Source organism: Anas acuta, chromosome 14 (genome assembly GCF_963932015.1).
Source record: "Anas acuta chromosome 14, bAnaAcu1.1, whole genome shotgun sequence".
Classification (NCBI taxonomy): Eukaryota; Metazoa; Chordata; class Aves; order Anseriformes; family Anatidae; genus Anas; species Anas acuta.
In genome coordinates this window covers 7,418,904-7,442,647 of record NC_088992.1, presented here as the reverse complement: position 1 = coordinate 7,442,647, position 23,744 = coordinate 7,418,904, and the positions used below count along the sequence as shown (strand labels likewise).

Here is a 23,744-nt window from a genome sequence, read left to right as displayed (position 1 = left end):
TGATGCAGAGCACTGCAGGACCCAGCCCTGGAGCAGGCTGAGCTACCCCCAGGTTAGCAGGGGGCAGGGAGCAAGCTGAGACCACAAAACAGCACCATGTTCAACCCACCTGCAGGAACCTCCCGGTGCTTCTTTCCTCCTCATGATTATCGTCTTACTGTTATCCAGCAATGTTTTAACAACCGTTTTCTTATCACACCAAACTGACATCTCTGACAAAAAACAAATGTCTAATTCTCCCGTATTTCTGCAGAGTATGCTACAAGCGAGCAAATCTCTACAGAGCCACGTTATCTGGTTGCCTAAGCACAGATTTCACTCTTTAACCTAGTATTTTCTCACCTTCAAACAAAACCAACAACACTCACACACAAAACACACCTCAGTGAGGATCTTTTGCTGAAACTTTTCCCCCAAAATAGCAGGGCAAGCCTCCAGCTAGCAGCACAACTGGCGGAGCGCCAGGGAAGTTAGTGGAGCTGCGGCGATTTATGACTCTTAAAGATCTGGCCTGGAGGTGAGTCACTTGGATCACCTGCTGCTTGAATTTCAGCAATTTCAAGGGGGGAATTTTGTGGGGTTTTGGTTTTGTGAGGTTTTGTTTTGGTGGTTTGGTTTTGTTTCAAGCCTCTGGATATGCAGTAAAGCTTCAGTCAGTGAAGGCCAATCCAGCATTTCCTCCTGGATATTTTGGAAAGCTCCACTCAGACCTACAAGATACTTTGAGGCATGCTGCTTCTTGGATTTGGACAAATATATATTTTTAATCACAGCCACCTGTTCTGCCACTTGAGATAGTTCATTAACCTACAGATTGATGCTGCTACTTTTAATCAAGAGGTGAAAGCTTAGCTCAGAGCTTTAAAACAAAAAGAATTATTAAAAAAAAAAAAAAAAAAAAAAAAAAAAAACAGAGGGAGGCTTTGGGACACCTTTTGCTGTCATCAGTCCGAGCACTGTGGCTCTGGCTGCTGGCATTTTTGGGTGCCTCGTGCAATACGGTCTGTTCTCCCTCTGCTGAGCAATTCAAGCACTACAGAGAATAACGAAGCTGCCTTTCAGCAAAAGGTCCTTGAGTCGTGTCAGTACTGCAAGGGAACAAACTGTAATTCTCAGGCTAACACCAGAAAAAAGAAAAAATGCCCACAGAGAGCTGCCTGCCCCACACCCCCACAGAGAAGCACACCATGCCAGTCTGATGGCCAAGCACAGGGGTGCAGAGCCAAGCAGCCCCCCACAGCAGTAACACGGCCAACACGAGCCCCCATGGTGCTGGTACCTGCTCATGTTTCCCACTGCATCAAAACCAGTACATCAGCTGGTGGCCAACACCGGGCAAACCTCCAGAGAAGGCAGGAAAGAGCCTACCTAAATGGCTAGGTCTGACAAGTACATTTACAAAGAAGTGATCCTGTCCTATTGCTTGCACGCCTTCCACACCAGGAAGGTGTAAAACACCACCCTGCCATTTCAGCTGCTGGGCTAGTTCCTGACACATCTTGGCTCAGCCCAGCAGCAGGCAACACCCCCTGGATGTGGGCCCAGCACCGGTAGCTCTGCACTGCTGGTAGCTCTCCAACACCCATGGGGACTAAGAGGGACAGTAACGGGAACGGTCGGCATCCAAAAGTGAACACTTGGGTGTTTTTGTTCCCTTAGGAGAACTTCTATGATGCAGTGTTATAACCTGGTTGATGGTCCTGGCATGTCTACACTGGAGGAAAACAAGGAAACCCCAAGGCACACAAAATGCAGATGCATGCCTCCCTTCTCAAAGCCTCCCTAAGACCACATCCCCAGGAGGAGGCAGGACTGAAGCACAATACCAATGTTCGGGCTTTCCACCCTCTGTTGGATTTTCTAAGAGGCAGCCCAGCTCACCATCTTAAAACACACTACATTTAGTGAGCTCCCCATACATCACCAGATTCTTAAAAACACCACTAAATTCCAAAATAATCAAACCTTAATGCTTGTTGGTAAACAGAGTGCAATGCTGAGGTTTTACAGAATTTTCACCTGCGTGAGGAACCAGACAACCTCCCTTGCTAAGCAGAGGAGCAGATAATGACCATAGCACTCTGTCTTTACTGAAAAGCAAGATCCTCCATTTTTTGAAGGCTACAAAAACCATCCATTTTCACTAGCTACACTCAAAGTCAACAAAACAGCTGCTAAAAATGGCAGAAATGGGGGAGAAAAGAAGAAACAAGTAAAGACATGACACCTGAAGAGCATAATTTCAAGCATGACCCAGCACCTGGTAATGTCAATTGGGTCCTTTGGAATCGTTTAAAAACCAGCCAGATACAAGCCACGTCCAGGTGCACTGTTATTGCGAGCAGCTGATCACGGCTGGGAGGAAGAATGTGCAGAACTCAGAGAAACACACAGTTGTGCTTACACCACCCCTTGATTAATGGGCCAGGAAAAGTTCTTTGGTTTCTTTTCAATGTTTTATCAAACTAAAACAAAAGCAAACAAACAAAACCACCAACAATATGTTTTCAAAGAGCATCCTCAGTAAAAATCCCTTGTTAAAATCAATGCGAGACAAGCTGTTAGCTGCATGTAGTGCTGGAAAGCTGCAGATGAAATGCAGAAAGTTCGCATGTGTTCATTCCTGATACAAAAATTCAAACATTTGCAGTTCCCTCATAAATCAAAGTTTGTCATTAAGCAACACCTAAAGTGCTATCTTGCCAAAACCTCTGCTAAAGCATCAAGGTAGCTGCTAATTATTTTTTTGACAGTCACTCAGGAAATATTTCCAGGGCCAGGAGCTAGGGGCTCGTGCAAGTCCTGCCTCCTTTAGGATTCTGGACGCCGATGGCATCAAGGCAGGGAAGCAGGTCAGGAAGTACGTCAGCTGGTGTCCAAAGACAAAAGGACTCCGAGGGTGATGGTGTATGGGAGCTTTTAGGCTAAGATACTTTCCTCCTCAAGCACCCCTAGGGGACTCGATGTAAACAGATAACAAAGCCTAAGGTTCTCACAAATGAAATAAAAGCAGGAGTAGACAAGAGAGAAAGTTATTTTTTCACCTAGAGAGCGACAGTGTTAGAAGATTGCCCTGGAGGCTTTAATCGATGCAAGTGAATCTTTTATATTTTTCTCCAGTATTTCCAAAATAAGTCGATAAGATGCCAGCACTTTCTCAACATAGAGTGACCATTTCCCAGCAAGCTTGAGTTAAAGTCTTTATCAAAAGAACTAAAGAAATACATTATGATTTCAAGGGAAAATAGCAAGCAAGGAAGCAGAAACAGCAGGATAAAAGTATAAGGTAGGGTAGTTTTCCAGGAAAACTTTGTACTACGTTTATTTTTAAGCGTGATTAGAAGCAAATTAAGACTAGTTGAACCAGAGTTGCTGGTGCACAAACATACCTGCAGTTACCCTGGACCATGAGAACAGCAAAACAACTCAGAAACGCACACCACCATCAGGCACTAACCATCCAGAGGCGCTTCCACATTCAGGACCTCCCTTGGATGAAGAGGATGCATCTACTTGTCCATCCACCTCATTGCAGATCGTGTAAAGCTTCCTATGCATTCAACCAACTTCTAACGCATCCACCTAATAACCTATCACCCAGAGGATATGTGCATGCATATTGCATCCATACACATCACATTAAATAAGGAGCAACAGACCATGTTATATAACACTCTTTTACATAATTATCAGCACCTGAATAAACGGCCCTGCCTGTCTGCAGGTTTGCCTGCAGAATAACTCTTGGTCAAAGGAAATGTAGGCAAGGAGCTTTCCAAAGCCAAGAAGCAGCTTGCAATCCCACCTTCAGCTGGAGCTTGGAGAATCTATTTCTCTAATTTCCTCTTTGTAATACTTGCTTTAAACGCACAAAGCGAAACAACTGTCACATTTTAAGTTTTAAAAGCGTTTCCAAGTTACCTGCAAAAGCAAAGAGGCACAAATGAAACACATCGGGGCATGCGATTCACAGTTCTTCAAACAAAATGTTAAAGGCTTCCAGAAAGCACAACACAGTCAATGTCTTCACTGCACTCCAGTGCAAGAATTTCAAGGACTTAAGGGGCAAAGACAAAGGTAATCTTTCAGTGTCAACCAGAATATTGCAACAGCTGTACCTCTGCTAATCAAAGAGTTTAGAAGCAAAGTTCATGCACTGTATTGCTAAGAGGCGAAGCTCTCTTGTAGTAAAGAGCTTTTACTACAAGTAATCTTGACTGGGTTGCTTCAAAGTTGTAATTCCCGTTTCTCATTTATCAGTATCATTTTGTCTCAAACTGACATTCAAAATAAAACTCTTCCCTTAAAAAAAAAAAAAAAAAGTCTAAAAAAAAGTCTGAAATACCGAACTGGATAAACATTGCAATGAGAAGACAATGGGATTATGTCAATTTATACCAAATGAAACACAACCAAGACTTCCCTCCTTTGAGGAGATGCTGGAAGTGGGACAATTCTACTCTTGAAAGCACAGGGCACAAGAGCCCATCCCCACGCCTATGTAGTGTCAAGGAGCAAATCTATCTGTTAGCAGGAGGAGGACTCACTTCAGCAAACTAATGTCGTAACGTCGCTGGCTGCCCTATTCTGTGCAGCACACAACTGAGAGTTGTTCATTTTTCTTTTCAATGAGCCACTATGCAAGTGTTGATTTAATGGTTCATTTATCAACCCCTCTGAATATTAAGCAATTCATTTTGACTTAATTTGGACAAGTCAATTTCACCCATCCTTTCTCCCCTTGAAAAATGTGAATTGCTGTCTAAGGAGAGGCTATTTTAAAAGTTGATTTAACTTGGGAATCTACGGCTTTTATACCCTTCCATAGCCTAATAAATATTTTTATCTAACTTTTTCTTTGTCTTTGCATTTTATACGCTATACCTGAAATTCACAGCTGCTAAAGCAAAGCCACCTCAGTGAACATTCTTAACGCTGCAGCCCAAAACGCATCTCCTGCAGCTCTCCTCCAAGACGACCACCACAACGTCAAGCACACCATCACTACAACCAACCAACCTCCGCAATTCTCTAATTCTTAAGCAGCTCCTCGTTGCAAACCCGTTACTTTCCTTAAAAAGTTTTTCTCGCTAGATCCAACTGCCCAACAGGAAAAAAAAAAAAAAAAAAAAATCAGCGAAGGAAACACCTACGCCGTAGGCTTGCATTTCAGCAGCAGAAGTTGGCAGCCCAAAGAGCTCCCGCGGTGCAGGTATGTGCGGTGCCGTGCGGTGCTCAGCACCCGCGGAGCGGCCCCGGGAGCACCTGTTGGAAACCCCCGGGGAGGTGCCGGTGCCGCAGCCCCCCGCACAGCCGGCGGGTCCCCCCGGAGCTGCTCCGTTTTTACCTGCTGCTGCTCCCGCGGCGCTCCAGCCCTCCGGCCGGGTCGCACCCCCGAGCTGGCGGCGGTCGGCTCCCCAGCTCCGTCCTGCCGCGCATCTCTGCCGGGGGGGCAGCCCCGCACAACGCCGCTTCCAAAAGTCTCTTCAGGGAAGGGACTGAAGGGAAGGACCCCCCTCCCCCCCCCCATGCAAACACGGCCCCCCCACACCCCGCAAAGCTCCGCCGAGCCTCGCCGAGCGCCAAGCAGCATCCTCCCGACGCCCAGAGCCGCTTCGCCCTGCGGGAGCGCAAATAAAGGAACCGAGGAGGGGATGCTCGGGGCGCCGCTACCCACCCCGGGGGGGGGGGCAGGGGGCGCACGACCCCTGGGGGCTGCGTGTCCCCACGACGAGCATCCCCGGGGGGAGCCCCGCAACTCCGCCAAGTCCGAGAGCGGAGCTCCCGCGGGCGGTGCCGGGCGCTGCGCTCACCTGGACGCCGTGCGGGGTGGGGAAGGGGGGAAATTGGGGGATGAAGGGGGGGGGGCTCGGCCCCTCTCAGGACATCACGGCGGCGGAGCGGCTCCTCCGGCAGCGGGGGCGCGGCGCTGCCTCACGCCGCGGCGCTCAGCCGCGCCTCCCTCCCGCACATCCGCGGCCGCCGAGCCCCGGCCCCCGCTGGTGGCGGCGGCGGAGAAGGGGGGGGGGGGGACAGCACCGGGGGGCGGCGGGGATGGGGGCGGGCCCCGCTCCCGTCGCCTCCTGCCTCGCCCCGCCCGCTCCGCCGCCACCACCGGCCCCCCCCCGGGAGAGCCTCGGCTCCTCTGATGCGTCTAGGGGGTGCCTTCTCCTTCCCCCTCCATCCCTTTTTTCCTTTTCCCCCCCCCCCCCCCTCTTCATCCCACTTTTCTCCCTGGTAGCCGTTTTCCTTCTTTTCCACGCGTTTCCCCATTTCTCCCTTCCTTCTTGTTTTCATTCCCTCCCATTTTCCCACCTTTTTTTTTTTTTTTTTTTTTTTCTCCTGTCCCCCATCCCCTTCTACCCCCCTCCACTTTTCCCCATTCCTCTCCCTACCAAAAGCTTTCAGCACAGGATCCTGCGGCCAGGCGCCCAGCAGCCTCCCTCTCCGAGGAGCTGGCCAAGGGCTGTGGAAGCATGTCCCCAGGGGTGGGGGCTACAGCAGCCCTGATGGGCATCACCCCACAGAGCCAACCCCGACCCACAACTGGCTGGCACCAGAGGACACTTCCAGGGCCATCCTTCCCCCCTGCCCTCGGAGGTTACAGAGAAGTCAGCTTCCTCCAGAGCATCCAGCACAAATCAGAAGTGAGGTTTTCTGCTCCGTTAAGCCCAGGCAGCCCACCCACTCCTGGTTGCACCAAATGCAACTAAAATGCCCTAAAAGAGCCCAGCCGCCAGGTCCAGCTGGCCCCTGAGCACCCAACCCACACACCGGGCAGTGGCATCCCTGCAGCAACAGCACTTCTCCTGGGAAAGTTTCATTCATTACAGACAGGACCAGTGGAAACGTCGTTTCCACCATAAAATGGGGATTGTTTTGCCACTACAAGCGAATGTTTTGGTTTCACCAGATGGCAATGGAGGTTTGTGCTCCATGTTTTACTGTGGAGTTAACGATCATGGTGGAAAGTTGGTACAGTTCACAGCTACAGACTGGTATGCACTAGGACAAGGTTGCACCTGCATTCACGGAGAACTCGTCCATCCCATGCCTGTCTGCTGCTCTTCCCCTCCTCTGAGTAAGCTCAGATAACCTGAAAATTCCAGTAAAGTGCCAAGTTTTGGGTTCACTAGAGATCTGTAAAATCAGTGTCCAACAAAAGGACATTAAGCAGGGCTAAAGTTATAAAACCAAAACCTAAGATGAAGGTGTTACCCTGTTTCAGGTCTCCTTCCCACTCTCTGGGTTAAGGACTCTATTTATTTTTCTTTTCTGAGAGAGGAATGATCACTGATGAGCTGTGGCACCACTTAAACACCAGTAGGTACGCACAAATCAGAGAAATTGTTTCCATCAGTTTAACTTAGCTGCTACATCTGGACCTTGGAGTTAATCACTGGCAGAATAGAAATTTCAGTCTTATAAAAGTTTATCAAAAGTCAGTTTAATTTGTAACTCAGTGAATTGATACTGACGTGGATGTTGCAGTCTTCATGACCACCAAGTATCACTAAAATAACACCAGGAAAAAAAATAAAGTGTATATATATAAAAAAAGCTTAGATTAACCAAAAATATGTTTCTTTTTTTTCCATCTCAATATCACACAGTTTGGAGTCCCAATGAAGTTGTTTTCTTACCACTCTAAAAAACTTGCAACTGATGACAAATGATTTTTCAACAGTGCACAGAAAATGCATTGAAGTCCTGTCCTGCACATGCACCTCTAGGCATGCACTCCTTCCTCCTTTTGCATTACGTGGAAACATGGCTCAGGCAGCAGTGTCAGAGCTACGCCTGTAAGACTGTTGCTGAAGAATTCAAAAGAATGTATTCAAAAATGAAAAAGAAAAAAAGGAAGAAAAAATGGGAAGTATCAAGCACCATATCCTTCATTAGCACACATCAAGTGAGGCCAGCACCAAATTTGACCTATGGCTCTTCACTTTTTTTGTTATTCTTTTTAGTTTTAATTCTTTTCCCCACAAACTCACCCCAGTTATTGTCTTTTCCTCCCGCTGACCGTGTCACTGTGCACTGGATCCAGTTGGCCAGCAATGGCAGGGAAAGCTAATTCCACTTAGTTACTGGAAAAAACTATAAAAGCAAGATGTTTCCCTAAGGGCCTAGCTCAGGATGATAAAAAATCCAGACCAGCAGCATATTTTCTTAAAATTAGTTCTGAATGTCATCTCTTTTCCCACCGAAAAATCTAAGTATGAGAAGAGTACTCCAGGCACACTGAGCCATACTGGTGGACACTTTGGTTTCCCAGCTCTGGAAATCGCACCCCAGCTATACCCTCAAGCTGGGGAAACAGCACCAGTCTCCGCCCCAAAACTGGGCAAGCCCTCATCACATTTCAGAGGTGCCACAAACACACAAATGCCGTAGGGCTGTAGCTAAGCTTATTTAAAGTTATGGGGTCAGTGACAGCAGCAGCTGCTGCTCCTGACCTCAAGGGAATCACGGTTCTGGCTAACACCAGCTCCCGTCCTCCCATTTCTCACTGAACTTACTGGGGTGTGGGTTGTGCTCAAAGCTGCTGGAATGAGGTCCCAGTAGGAACCACAGGCCGGGTCGTGCAGCAGAGGCAGAGGAAAAGGCAGTGCAGGGGAAGATAAATAACTTTTTCTGTTAGGGCTGGCTCTACTTGTTTTCCCTGCCTTTCGAAATGAACAGCTGCTGCTCAGGTTTGCCAGCATCCAGCACTCAAAAACTGTGAGTGAGAGACTCAGAAATAGGATGATTGTCTGTAAAACAGTCTGATATTGAAAAAAAAAAAAAAAAAAAAAGCTTCTTTTTATTTAGCTTGTGATTACTATGTCTGTAGGGATCCTTTTTCAAGCTTTTTCTCTCAGTTTGTGAGGAGCAGAGATCCACTCTTTTTTTCCCTTTTTCATTTTTTTTTTTTCCAAATGAATGCTGGGATTCTAGCATAATCAACTAATTCCAGGAGCTGAGGCTTGAAGATAAAAAAAGTATACCATGTCGCAAAGCTCACAATGCAATCTCATTGCATTGGCATTGGCAGCGGTTCACTTGGCTCTGGAAATAATAAAGTGGGAGACTGAAATGACAAACAAACTGGAGATCCAAGCCCAAGTACCACCAGGGAATGCAAAGCAGATGGCCAGCTAAAGAAGACCAGCCCAAAGAATCGCTGTAGTCTTCGTAGTAAGATTACTGACAGCATCCACCGTGGTTTCCTCCTTCCTATGAACGTGCCTGGCATAGTTTGGACCTTGGTGTCCTTGTCCTGAATTATTAAGACAAGCAAACAAGCTGGAGAGCCCTCTCAGTTGCAAATCATCTGTGCACCCTCTCACAGCAGAGATAGTCAAGGGCATTGGGGAACCTATGCAAGGTTCAGGAACAACAACTTCCAAACGTTCCTGTGCCATCTTGGGACCGCATTCCTTGCATTAACTGATCATTCAGCTACCACAAGGATAATACTGATGTGTGCTTTCAGGAAGAATCGATTATTCAGCATGCTTGTATTAAAATGTCTGCCGTCTTTCAATATGCCATAGCATTATTTCATCAAGAGAATTTGTTTAGAAGTTGCAAAATGAAGTCTGTGCTAACCAGGAGCAGACACAATGGAAATTAGATTTTGGGACTTCCCATAAATATGCAAGAGTGAGCATATGAGATCATATGTAGCAATTCATTTTCAGAAAGAGGAAAAAAAAGAAACTAAATTACATTGTCTTCTGTCATATCCAGTTTGCCTAGCGGAGAAAAACACATGAGTATCAACCGTGACCATCAGAGGTAAGCAGTGTGATAAGAACGCAGAGCTCCAGCGGGACAAATCCTTCCTGCCTACCCCAATCAATACATTGGTTTATTGGGGAAGAAACAATTATTGCACAGTGAGTTCCAGGCTGCCAACCCCAGCAGATTCTCTCTGTTGCCAAATAGGATTTCTCTTCAGTTTATGTCCATCCCAAGCACTTAGCAAAGCTGCCCGGTTTTCTTGTGCTTCTAAGTATACCATTATCTTCTCCAATTCTCACTCTCTTTACCAGTCTAGAAACACAGCACTGACCACTAAGTAAAACCTACGTGCTCTCCTCTGTGACTGTTCTCAGAGATCAGGATTTGGGACTTTGGACTCAACAGGAAAAGTTTTCCACAAGCGCTTGGAGCTAAATAGCACTCACCATATTTGGGGGTGTTGCTTCATTACCTGTTGGTCTGACATAAGCTGGATATGATCATCTGGGGCCGAGAGGGAATTACAGCCCCCTTTGAACAGGCACAGACCTCCTGTCCCGCTCTCCCAGCCCATCTGCCCACAGCCTGGTGCATCACTGGAGCGCGGCCAGGCAGCCAGAGAAATGCATGCAGTGAATAAGGTCTTCCTTCCCCAGCAGCCAATAAAGATAATTACACAGGCCAGCGTATATTAATTTGAGTTCAGCCCTTTTCCCACTCAAATTAACGTCAGTTTGGCCGTTAACGCTGATGCTAGCAGAAGCTAACCCAACAGCACAAGGCTAAAATGAGACTGCTCTGCAGCTCGCTGCTCTTCCCCATCGTGGGTGGAAGGGAGCTGCTGGCCCAGCAGGGAACTGGTACCAGTTCTCAAAGCCAACTGGATGTCCAAGGCACCAGAGGTGGCTCTCACACCTACTGCAGGATCTCAGGCAGAGGGAGCTGCACCGTGATCAAAGCAGCACCACCTCTGCCCCTGCAGCACCGCAGCTGGGCCCTGGACATGCTCATCTCGCTGGAGCTCATTTGCCAAAACCAGCACTAAGGGAGAGCAAGGGAGGAGGCACGCACGGAAAAATGTTATCCCCAGGGGGCTGGAGTCAGGGGAGCTGGCAAAGAGGAGATGGCAGCTTTCTGTGAGTGTGCCCAGGTGCGCTCAGGCAGGCGTGTGACACTAAGGGACTTCCAGCCCGGGTCTGTCAGGTCGTTAGTAGGCTTCCAGACCACAGGAGTCACTTGTTATCAATATCAGGGATGACACTTGAAAAATCAGGAAGAATCCATCATGACCTGAGAGGTTATGCTGGTGTAACGGGCAGCCCTCGTATCTCCTTCTCCAGGAATGAGGCTCAGCCCTTACGTCTCCATCTCTGCTCTGTGTAAAGCCAGAGGGGGGTAACAACGCAGTGCCCCTGGGGCCTTCCTGCAGGCCAGCAGCTCACCTTATCCCTGCATACACGCAGATCTGCATGCATGCAGGTACACACGCACATACATAATTATTACCCTCCCCAGTTTTCCCCTTCAACAGCATTTTTCTTTCAGGCAGTAGCCTGCCTATGAGTATGTCTGAACATTCAGACACACAGGCACTCAGCAGCAATGCTGGAAAGCCTCAGCCACGCGTCCATGGAGCACACGTAGCACACTGATCTGCATGTGTCTCAGAAACGCACGCAGCTCTTCTCTGTTCATATTCTGCTGTTTCAGTAACTCCGCCGAAAACTTTGCTCACTGGCCTTGTATCACGGTGGGTGTAACTACAAGCAATTGCTCGCCTGCTACTCAGAACGGAGTCACATGCTGGGACTGCTCATGTGCTGCTCGTATTTTCTAACAGCTGAGATGGAAAAAAAAAAAAAAAGAGAGAGAAAACACAACTATTTCTATCTGAGACACTTTCCTCTGTTGTCTGAATGCCCCCTGTTTCACCAATTTCCTTGAACTGGTCATTCCCCTCCCTGTTTCCACAAAAATAACTGCCTGTAATTCGGATCTCCCAGCTTTCTGCCAGTGTTCGCAGATCGACTGCCAAGGGAAGCTTCACACAGAAAAAAAAAGGGAGGAAAAAAAAAAAAAAGAAATGGCAGATTAAAAAGATCAGCTCTGATTCTTACCTTCAGAAGCAGACTCCGTTCAAAGCCCACAAACACTTTTACTTCGCTGGAAGTCCACCAACTATTTTTAGCTCCCCGTGGGGATGCCAAATACGGCCAGCAGCCCCCTCCCTAGCATTACTAATCTGCCCAGCATAACAGCGGGACACCTGCTGCTGGTGAGTCACTCTGTGTGTGAAGCTAATGGTATATATATAGGCAAACCGCAAAGACAATTGCTTATTTTCCTCCCTAGCCTGTGTTGTTTGTGCCTTCCTGGATTCTAAGCACAGCAAATAAGTGCACAGACAGACTTCTGATTACAAATTCAATGTAAAATTCTTGTTCTCTTCAGATCAGAAGCTGTAAGTGAGCTGTAGCAGAAGCATGTTTGCTTGTATTTGTGCCATTATACCTGTGTGCATACACGTATCTGCACTTTCACATGTGTATCCATCCTCAGTGTCACTGTGTTCATGCAAGCTCCAGCTCTGATACATGCAAACCAGCATTTTCTCAGAAAGTATGCATGGAAATTCAATGATTATAAACCTAAAGCCCCATCCTGGTCCTGCCTTCCCTACTCAAGAAAGAGCAAGCATGGAAAACAGGCATGTCCAGGGGAAACTCAGGTTTATAACCTGCCAGCATGGAGAAGAGACCTGCCACATGTCCCTCGTGCCTCATACGAGGCAGAAGTGGCTCAGTGGTTGTACAGCGGCTGTGAAACACCAGCCGTACTCCCTTTTGTTTGCTTCCCAGCCATTACTTGAGGCGAGAAACACGGAGAGAGCAAGGCTTTGGTCTGTGCTGGGAGCCTGATTTAGCTCTCCCCTCAAGCCATGTATTTTATTGTTATAGGCTGCACTTCAGAACTTCTCAGAGCTGCAATAAAGAGCTGCTAGGTCTGGCATTGTGATCTCTGGAAGATCTCTCTTTTCCTTCTTTTTTGTCACTCTATTTTTTTTCCAAAATTTAAAATTTTGGTTCTTTCTGTCTTTGAAATAAAGGCTTTGTCCCAGTCTTCTCACTTGGGCAATAATGTGTATTTCTACTCCTGATGGACACTAGTACTCACCATTCCTAACCTTAGCTCACCCTACTGTCCTACTGTGGAATAGGATGAAAATTTACAGGAAATACTAAAAACATCTGACAATAACCTTAACTGTCATGGGCAGAATCCGTGTTAGGCATTGCAACACATGAAACTGTACCCTTTAGATTGGTGGATTTGACCATGTAAACACATACATTGCTCCCACAAAAAAGCACCTGAAGTATTCAACGGATAATGCAAAACTTCCTGGAGGTTTATAAAACCATTGTATTGAATGTATTGCACCAAAATGATTTTTAAAAATACATATATACAAGATACCTCTGTTCCTAGAGAGCTCTGCAGATTTTCAAATACATTTCTTTAGAGACTTGCTTTTTATTTTAGTTTAGTTTAGTTTTTTCTTTCACTCTCTGTCTTCTCCTGTTGAACTGGAAGAAGTATGGTACAAACTAAGAAACTCTCTCAAACTTTCTGGTTCCCCTTCTCCAAGAGGAGCTGAGTTAGGCAGCAGCATATGACCGAATTTTCCCTCCTTCATCAGCTTAGGTTGTGTGCTGTATAAAACCCTTCAAAAGCTGAATGATGCTCCTAAAAATTGCTGTTACATATGTTAAAGTCTCTTTGAGTGAGATTTTAGAAATATATTTCAAACACAGAAATTAAAAAAAAAAAAAAAAAAAACTTTGCAAATCAACATCTGACCACTGAGAACGACCAACATCAGATCCTTCTCCCCCAAATAAAGATATTCAAGGATATCACGGGCCCCTTTCCCTCCTGCTGGATCCAGCAGAGCAGCAGGACTCTGGGCAGCACTGGCAGCTTCAGGCAGAGCAGGTCGGGCCGCACTCTGCGGTGCTCTATTCCCCTCTAGTGACTGGATTGCACCGAGGGTATTGAATCAGCTGCAGCCTTCCAGCTCTTCGGAGCAGCTGCATCCCTCAGGCACAAGCAGAAGCAGCTCTGGCTTTGTGCTTCAGGAGCATTGCATCCTTTTTGGAAACTGCAACCCCCTCCAAAAAAGAATCTCCCTCCGCATCTCAGAAGCGACCAGCTGCAAAGAGGAGTGACAAACCGAGTGCAAGGGTCAGCTCTTCCTGCCACCCCTCCACCAACAGCCTGTGTGCCATTAACGTATTAAGTTATGCTGAAGATCTATGTGTCTATGAAATAAAAAAGTAGAAGCAGAAGATGAAAAAAAAAAAAAAAAATCAGCATGTCTGCCTTGAATCCCAATTACAAAAGAATTGTTTGCCTTAATTCTAAATGTATTTAGAATATGGAGCATATATTTCCAAAGGATGTTTTGTATTTACAGCGTGTCTGTCTGGTTATACTGCAGCAATGTAATTGTTTTCCTGCTGAGAATTATAGCAGTGAAGTTACTCTGGGTGCGATTACAGCTAATTATAGTTTCGCTTTGGAATTTAAAGGCTCCCCTGCACCACTCTCTCCTTCCCACTTAGACTCAATGGCCTCGGAGCGTGTTGTGGCTGCTGCCCGTAATTGTAGTAACCGAGGTCTGTGAGGTCACTGCCAGCTCCGTGGCGTTCAGGTGCCTTTGAGGTTTAGTTGCTGGAAATGGGTAAGTCATTACGGTAACAATGTGAGGGAAAATCCACAATGAATGCCCTGCACTGAGCCCACAGCTGAGACAGTATCAGCCAAAACTTCACCTGGGAGGAGCTTTAACCATGAGAAGATGGCATCCCCTGCCTGGTGATGCACTGGGCAGCCTTTGGGAGCAAGAGCAGTGCAACATTTGTGTCCAAATGGGGTAATTCTTTACAAAGATAAGTTATGTTCAGGGTGGCTAACAGCTGAAGAGCAGAGAGACATTTGTTCCTGTGCACAGACCCAGCAGAAGGTGGTGACTGCTCTGATATCAAACCTAGAGCCCTAGGAAAGGCTGGGTAAGGCAGCAGGCACAGCTTGGCCAAGCTGCAGCAAATTCATTGACTTCTCCCTAATGGGAAACAGTTCTTGACATTTTTCATAACTGTAGTTGTTCCTTTTGCCTCTAAATCTTTAAAGTCTGATGCTGGAATGAGGTTTTCTTCATAAATCACTTCCTTCTATCATACCTCTGCCTGTCGCTGCTGATATCCTGAGCAGAGAGCTGAGCTCACTGGAAGAGCAGGGAGGGCATCCAGAACACACCACAAAGCCCAGTCCAGCACCAGCTAGGGTGGCCTCGATATTAATTCAGCACAAAGCACGTTAGTGGCTATGGAACAGCTCAGGCCCCTCAAACTCTGCAGCTGGATGGAGAAGGGCCCCCAGGCAGCCCCAGTCCCCCCGCACCCCAGATGGCACAGCTTTGGGAAGAAATGTACTCCACTGCTGAGCGGCACCATGTGTTTCCAAACAAAATGTCAACGAGTTTTCCAGATTAAAACATTAAAAATGTATGAGCAGCAACTGTCGCACGCAAGGGAGCTAATAACGCTGGTAAGGTTTATTCCTTCTGAAAACAGGTGAAATCATGGTTAGGATCAACTTATGCAGTCACAGCTTCATCACACTGAAGGTCAGGAAGACTCCTTAGATCTACGTTTGACTTTATAGCAAAAGCTTGCATTTTACCTAGCTATCTCTGATCGAACACAATTATAATGCCCAAGATAGCCAACAGGAGAAAAAAGCAGCAAGTCTCACTCTGAAGCCATCAAAAAGCACAGAATCCTCTTTTTTCTGTGGAGAATTTGCTTTAACAACCAAAATCACTTTCCAGTTAAAAGCAAACAAACAAAAAACAAAACACACACCTCGTTTAATCATATTCTGTTCAGTTTTTAAACATTGGCTCTTCCATTTTTGTCTGATAAATCAGAGAGACTTTTAGGATGTAGTATTTTCTTCCCAGAAACAGGCTCATGCACAAAAAAATCACCTCAAACTTCTTTTGGTCAAACACACTGAGCTTTTCAGGCCTCCTATTTCCTCCGACCCTCAAATAATTGCAACCATTGTTTCCTACATGTTCTCCAGCTTTTCCATATCCTTTCAAAGTTTCAACACAGCACTTTGCTATTTCAGACCTAATTTTAACAGTGCTGCACATAGAACTAAAATTACCTCATTCCCTGCTATTCGCCACTCCCCAGTTTATACATTTAAAGGCCGTATAAACTCATTTTACCAGACAATCACAGAGGTTCTTCAGAAGCACAGAGGCTTTTTGGAGCATCCTTCTTCCCATGAGTGCTCCCTGTGCTCCTGTGTGCAGGGCTGTGCCTGGGGACAGACCAACAAATATTGGATGGATTTCTCATCATCTTTATCAAAAGATTCAGATTCCTCAGCGTCACTCTCCCTTCGTCTTCTCAGCATCCCACTTTCTTGATCTCCATGCTGTGCAAAATGTTTTCATCTTGTGTCTTACAGCAGACCATTGATAAAAACTCTGGAGAGCTTTGATACTGACATAACTTTCACGTGCCCCAGAAACCCCAGGTCCATTCAGTGCCAGTTCTGCATTGGGAACTACTTGTTGAGCCCCATCAGACACCTCTTAATCCACTTAATGTATGTTCCCGCATTATTGAATAGTGCTAATGTTTAATCAGCACGTTATTCAGTACCAAGTCAAACACCTTACAAAAGTGTAAATGCACTAAATTTATACAATCGGTTTTGTCAACCAGACATGTAATATAATCAGAGAGCAGAATTAGGTTTCTTTGATAAAGTTTGCCATAAAGCCATGCCGTTTAGACTATTTACTAATTCAGTTTTGCATCAGCTTTTGAATTATTTAAACCCAAGTGATTACAAACTAACCAGCCTGCTTGGCTCTCAGGAAATGCTTCTTCAAAACAGCCTTCTCTCTGAAATTAACACAGACACTTTTCATACGACCGGCTGAGTGTTATCTCACTCCTGAGGCAGCCTTTACTTTCAGGGGGATGGGGCTGAATTTGCTGCCTTTCGGAAGCTGCCACAGAAAAACTCGTCTCTGGTGGGACCAGCTGGCTAAGGCAGGGGTACCGTGCCCCATTCCTGCCAGCACCCTTCACAGCCACCCTGCTGACAGCACCTCACTAGCACTTCCAAGGAAAAGAGACAATCAAACAATTCTTCTTTACAGTTTTCCTTGCAAAAAGCTGAGAAGTGACTTTATCAAAAGAGAAAACCTGTGGCACTCCTGCATGCACCTGGCAGCACGCAGCCACTGCTGCATGTAATCTTGTGATTTAGGGCTCCAGATAAGTCTGCTCTTTAACTACATTCGTACAAAGCCATTGCCATGAGCTTACAGGCTGAAGGATGGACACATTTAGGAAGAGATCCAGCTGCCCAGAGGAGTTCTATAAAGTTTGAACACAAAGACACACATTTCTTTGTATAAAAACCCACCTCTTTTTGTTCAGACCAAGTTATTTGAAGGAGCCTAAAGGCATCAGGGAACACTTTGCATAGTCCCCACCTTACTCCTTTAAGCAAGTTCATTTTGTCCTGCCAGAACTGCTGTTGCTTACCTCATTAAATAATAACGAAACCTCCAGGAATTCAGCAGAGAGCTGTATGTTTTGCACATAAAGACACAATGGTTTCTCAGTGCTCCTACTGTTATTCAGAAATCATGCAAAATGAAGCTGAGGCAGGGAGCAAAGCATGGCACAAATGTGAAGCCTTCATACTTCATGAGCATACCTCATTTGCTCTGCTGTCAGTAACTCAAAACCCCAATGAAAAGAGGAGAGGGGAAAAATTGAAAGAAAAAAAAAGTAAATTATATGCAAGCCACTAGACTCATCACTTAGCTGTTGGCAAAATATTGACTCCTGAATGATCTTTGTCAAATCTCATAAAAAAAACAGCCTCTAGCTGATGAATCTTGCCACGGGCATTAGAAGGGGTACTGCTGGAAGAAGAAAAGAAGGGAAATGGAAAAGAAGGCTTAATTTTAATTAAGTAACCTACCTATGTCTGCATTTGGTCACGGCTCTCATGTGATTTGGAAAAGAAAATGCTTGAGGGCTTGATTTTTGTTTGTTTTAAATATTCATGGCATTTCGAATGCCTTCTGTGCTGGGCTTGGTGGACCTGATCATAAACGACTGAACCAGCTGTGGGGCTCCCTGCAGTGAAAACCTCGACAGCAGCAGATAGCTCATATGGCCACTCAGCCAAATCCTTGCCCCACCACCAAAGATCACAGCAGAATACTTCCAGTGAAGGAGCTGCTGGGACCCCATGCAGGGGCTGAGCACTTCTACAGGTTTCAGGAGTGAGGTGGATGGACGTGCAGTATGTCTGTATCAGCAACCTAGATGTTTTAGACTGTATAATTGTGCTGACATGTCACCATGACCTCGGTTTTTGCACAGCCTTTAACCCAGCTGTTAAGGGTTGACGCTAGGAAGGACGGTACTATGAACAAGGGGTAAGCAGTGGGGAAGAAGAAGAAAGTGTTTATCTAGAGCAATAATTTATCACTTCCAGACAGTACAGCAGGATAAAGAATAGCCTCATAGTTAAGAGAATTGATTTGAGGCTGAGAGGATCTGTCCCCACCTGGCAGATCTTGGACCTGCCGAACAGAGACATAAAATGGAAGAAAGGCTCCCAGTTCCGAGTGTGCTCTGAGGGGTGCCATGGGAAAAAGCTGTGCTGCAAAGCCCCAGATAAAATCCCAAGGAAGAAATTTGCAGGACTTAAAAAGACCTGGATTTTTCGTCATAAATAATGTGCCATAAGCTATGCTGAGCTAGTCCACACAAAGTCTGCCATTTCCAGTTTCACTGTAATCACTAATCAACATTAATTCAACATTAGCTCAGGACTCGATTTCTGATTTCTTCACCCAAATCATGTTGGCATCACACAATCCACCCAAAAGTCTCTCCCTGAGATAACGACTTTTTTTTTTTTTAGTGATTTTTTAAAATCACTTTCAGTGATATAAGAATACTCCTAAATGTCAGCTACAGGCAGGAGAAGATAGTTATTGGTCTGTTTTTAGAGAGAATTTTTGGCTTGGCTTCTTCTTCCTACCCTGCTCATCACTGATGTATTTTTAAATGAATCCTAAAATACACACCAGGAAACTCTATTAAATAAAAATCATGAATGGCATGCAGACTGTGCTATTACTGTGCATAAGAAGATAACAAGACTCCAGAGACTGCCCTTTACATTCTGCTGCTCTCGCTAACTACAGACCTGGCCCAGCACACGCGCACATCCCACACAGAAGGGAGAGAGCATCATGAGCCCCATACAATGTGTCTGGAAAGAGGCCGGCAGAATAAGAGATCAGAGAAGAAGAGAATTGGGATCCGTGGGCTCGGTTCTCTGTGTGCTCAATTAACTAAGTGATTGGACATGCACAATCGGAGATCCCCAACGCGTCGTTTGCAGGTTATCGGCGATACCGGACATGAGCTGGAGCAGCACTGGGCTCCCAGTGCCAGCAAACTGGAGGAACAGATTAGATTTCTGAAAGCTTTTTAAAGCCAGGCTCTCACCTCAAGACACAATAAAAGAAAAGCTTTTAGATCATTCCTGGCAGAGGAGTTGGAAAGCTGCCATGTTCACACGGAGTAACTATGGTAATCCATATCAGGTTGCAGAAATCATCTTTAGCATAGAGTCTTTTAAGCCCTCCAAGAAGCCGTCTTCTTAATCTACTTAAAAATAAAAAATAAAGGATGTTTCAAGGCCAAGCAGTACCAATAACAGGATCAAAGACACTGAATGGGAAACAAGGTGAGGCTCCACATCCCCGAGCACCAACCCCTGGCTCTGTGAGGAGTGACAGCTCTGGTGCAAGGGAGAGCAGCTGAGCAGGGGACAGGCACCCATGCTTCGTGCTCTGCGTTACCATGTGAGCTTGATCATGTCATTCGCAAGGAAGACTGCATAATTAAGATGCTCTGCAGAAAACCTGTGCTTAATTGCTTTGATGCTTAGGTGATTGAGAGCTGAATACATTACTGTGTCAAAATTACTGAACACAAAGGCCTTGATGCTGTTCCTGTCTGTGCCAGTGGAAATGGGGCTCAGAGTTCACCTCCACGGGCACCTGAGAATTGATGGAGCTTATTTACACCAGCAGCCACAGCCCTCGGTCACACTCCAACTCTGCTTGAATACTTGGGGTTGCACTGTGCCTGGTCTAGAGAAATCTGATTCTATTGTTCACTTAGGCAGAATCAGCAGTATAGACAATCAAGTTTCACTATTTCAAAATTAGCTCAAGATTAAATTCCACTACTTAAATCCCCGTGGTAAATCTAGCCCGAACTTTTGCCCTGCTTCACCTAGCTGTGTGTGCACAGCATCCCACCCTGTCATCTAGTCATCTTCCCCAGTATTCCTCAGGTATCTGAGTGATCTTTCCATGTCTCTGAACACCCTTGAAACTAAGGCAAATGAACGTGACAGGAGCTGGACCCAAAAAGGATCAAGAAGAACAAGGGTAGCACAGAAACCTTTGAGGGAAAAGACAACATATGACCAATGAAATCTCAAATGGCTGTACTGTAGGAAACTCATATCAGACTTACTCTGCTGCTTTACTTTGCCACCTGCTGAGCCAGACTTCCCTCCTTGTAAAGACAGGAAAATCTCTGATGAGTCCAACAGAACGTCAAAACTGAAAACTGTTCCTCATCAATCTTATGGTAAAGGGCCAAAATCTGAGATTAGGTGTCTATCGCTGCACCCATGTTCTTTATTTCTTCTTTACTCCTTAATACAAAAGCTGAAATTTTCCTCAGTTGATGGGGTCTTTTTTTCTTTCTTATATGCAAAACAGTTGTACTTGTATGCACAAAGCAGCTGAATGCCCATCTGTCTGGTCTGCTCATACAAAAACAATACAGGGCAAACATCTGCATTTTGGCGAAAAAAAATAAATAGATGCCCAGAAAAATCATGCAGGCAAAAAGCCTCAGTGACGATAGACACTCAGCTTTGGAGATACTCCGAAAACCAGGAGTAAAATAACAATTTTAGATGGCAATTGCACCTGTGAGTGCAGGTCAGCATGCCCATGCCTTACAGGCTCTGACTGTGCTGCAGCAGCCCCAGCCGTGGAGCAGCAGTGTGTCCAGAGCCTGCTGACAGCCAGCCACCCTTCCTATGCATGGGGATGAAGGACAACACCTTTCCATCAATGAGCTTCACTTCTTTGTATCACAATGACATTCCTTAGCACAAACACTGATGGGACCTGCTTGCCAGGGCAGCTCTGCTGGTGGCTGCTGAGCAGACTTCACTTGCAGTGAGACCTGTGTATCCCCTCCATCTATTCCTTGTGCTTTGGCACAAGTTGGTGTCACGCCTGGCTGCCCAAAATCTTTCTACTGCTTCCTCCAGTCCAGTCTCTACACGGGTCTCTGAGGAAGAGCCCAATGCAGGCAGAACACAGCTGCACAGAGTCCCTCTGCGAGAAGGCAACCACAAGCAATTTCATTCTCCCCTCAAGCAGTCCCTCGTATACTCCACTGCAAAAGAGACAGTCATGGAGTGTCAATGAGTATTTAATTAATAAGCTATTATAGAACTACTTTGCTAAACTGAGCATCCAATGAGGAAATAACATCTAGGGAGCAAAAGCATGAATGAGGCTCCAACTGTCAGCTTTATGGATGTCTGCTGTTGGGATACGGCTCCTTCAGCTGTGATGGAAGGAGCTTGCACTTTGGGAAAGAGATACAGGAGCTAATGCACACGCTTCTTGTATGCACATTTTCCACCTGGAAAATGTCTGTAAAGATACGGTCTGCTACACTGTGTCTCTGGCACAGGAGGGAGAAACAGATGGAGAGATCGTCTAAAACCCTTTTTTTCACCATAGTTAATAACCTGGAGCTCTTCTAATATCTAGCATGTGTAGGTTGGCCTCATCACTATGTGCATACTCTTCTGATGAAAACCAACTACATTCCCTGGCTGGATAATACAAAAATGTGTGACTACTTTACAAAGAGAACAGGATAAGCTCTTAAAACCACTGTGTCCTTTATGAAATGCTGTTTACAGCAGATCTGTCACGAGCATCAGTAACTCACCTGGCCATCTTAGTGCAGTATGACATTTTAGTGCCAGTGAAATTGGGAATGAAACCAGCCACATTTTGACACAAGTTTAGAAATTAGGAAAACCATTCTTTTCTTTTCTTTTTTTTTTTTTTTTTTTTTTCCCCTTAAGCTCAAAAAATGTTGATGTGTTCTAGTGGAACACTGCAGTGCTCCTGAGCAAAGAACTTTCAGCACACCATCTCATGCACAAAATGTAACTCTGGGCTTATTTAGAATTAAAACAAATCATGAAATTGTTATTTTTCCCATGGAAGAAATGTCCACTTCAGTCTGGCATTATCTAAGCAGCAGTACAATATTGTTGGTGGAAGGAATTGCCTTCCTATCCCCCACCCCAAGTTGGTTCCAGGCTCTGAAGTTTGTGATTACCCTTAATTTACCATGCAAAGCTACAAATAACAGAAGCTATAAGATTATCCATTGCTTGTTAAAATGCAGCTGGAATGCACGGCCTCCTTAGATAATGATTTCCAGAGGAAGGCTTTATGCTGTGTGAAGTATCAGACTCTTACTCCCATGCATGAAGAGCAAATAATGCCAACAGACAGGAGTCAACCAGAGCAACTCCCCCGTTCTTGCCAAAATGTACTCCTCAACAACTGAAACAAAACTCTTTAGCTCCTACAAAGTCCTCATAGCCCTTTGGTGCCCACACCTCATGGCAGCTCCCAAATAAAACTCAGAAATGTTACCTTTCACCATTAGGAGCTGCCATGGGAAGCTGGCGTACGTTCAGTCTGCAGCTAGCAATTTCCTGTTCATAAGTCATCTGCTTCTCTATGTCTTAGGGGGAATACAGATTTTTCTTGGGACACCAGGACTCAGGGGAATTACCTGTAGTTAAACATCTGATTAATGGCTCATTAAGAATCAGCAACAGTGTTTATTCAGTCCCTGACTGAGTGTGGTTTTGCAATTATGTGCTTTTGAGACTGCAGGTGTGTGAAATATTCATAACCCAAATGGAAATATGATGGAAGTGCAGTTTATGCTTACTCAAGGGCTGGCTGCTCTGGATTATAAATATAAAGCAGAAAAGCAAAGGTGCGATTATTACTCTGCCCAGGGAGTGCCCAGACACTCACAAGACTCTTTACAACAGATTAGAATAAATTAGTTGGGACAGAAATTTAGTTGTGGCAGTGCCTCCTACCCCCTTCATGCCACCTCTGGTATAAAGTCCTACTAGATGTAAGGCTTGCTCATAAAAGCAGTTATTCGTGTAGTAACCAGTGCACCCAGCAGGATCTGAGCTTCTCTGGAGGCACATCCACTGAAAGAAGAAAGGGGACAGATGACCCTTGGCCAGGTCTGATTGCTGGGTTTCAGGTTCCATATTAAAATCACTGGGGCTTTAATTCTGTGTAAGGCTGAATCATTGCATTATCTTCCTCCCTTAGCTGACCCCAGGATGACATGGGGTGGCCACAAAGCCTCTCTGGCCTCCATATGATGTGCTCCTGCTGTTTGCTACGTTACCTCCAGAGCAGACACACACATCGAGGAGCTGCAGCTTCTGATCACAAATGCAACGAGCTAGCAACAGGTTACCAGGAACTTTACAACATGCAGTCATAATGCTCTAGTTCTGAGGATGAAACAAGGAGTGTGGAGCAGGCGGGGTGGGAGGCAGACAGCAGCAAACACTGCCACCTGAAGAGAGCTCCCCCATCAACTTCAGGTGGGGCAAAATCTATCCTGAAAGCAGTTAACTTGTCCCTGCTGTGGCTGCTGGTATGAGCATTGAGCCTTTCCCGCTTCCTTTTCCTAATTTATTTTATGCTGTTGTTTTTTAAAAGGGTT

At 45.7% G+C, this 23,744-nt stretch overlaps 1 protein-coding gene across 6 annotated transcripts in view; it reads right to left on the bottom strand.

The window, feature by feature from the left end:
* Positions 1–11,943, bottom strand: part of SGCD (sarcoglycan delta) — a 365,120-nt gene extending 353,177 nt beyond the window's left edge. The window contains exon 1 of one of the 6 annotated variants that reach the window (XM_068698499.1): positions 11,847–11,943. The gene's annotated coding sequence lies outside the window, so the exon portion shown is untranslated. Of the gene's footprint in view, positions 1–5,813; positions 6,016–11,846 lie in introns of those variants that run through there. The other 5 variants (XM_068698509.1, XM_068698507.1, XM_068698513.1 and 2 more) reach the window with 5 other exon arrangements.
* Positions 11,944–23,744: the final 11,801 nt, after the last annotated feature.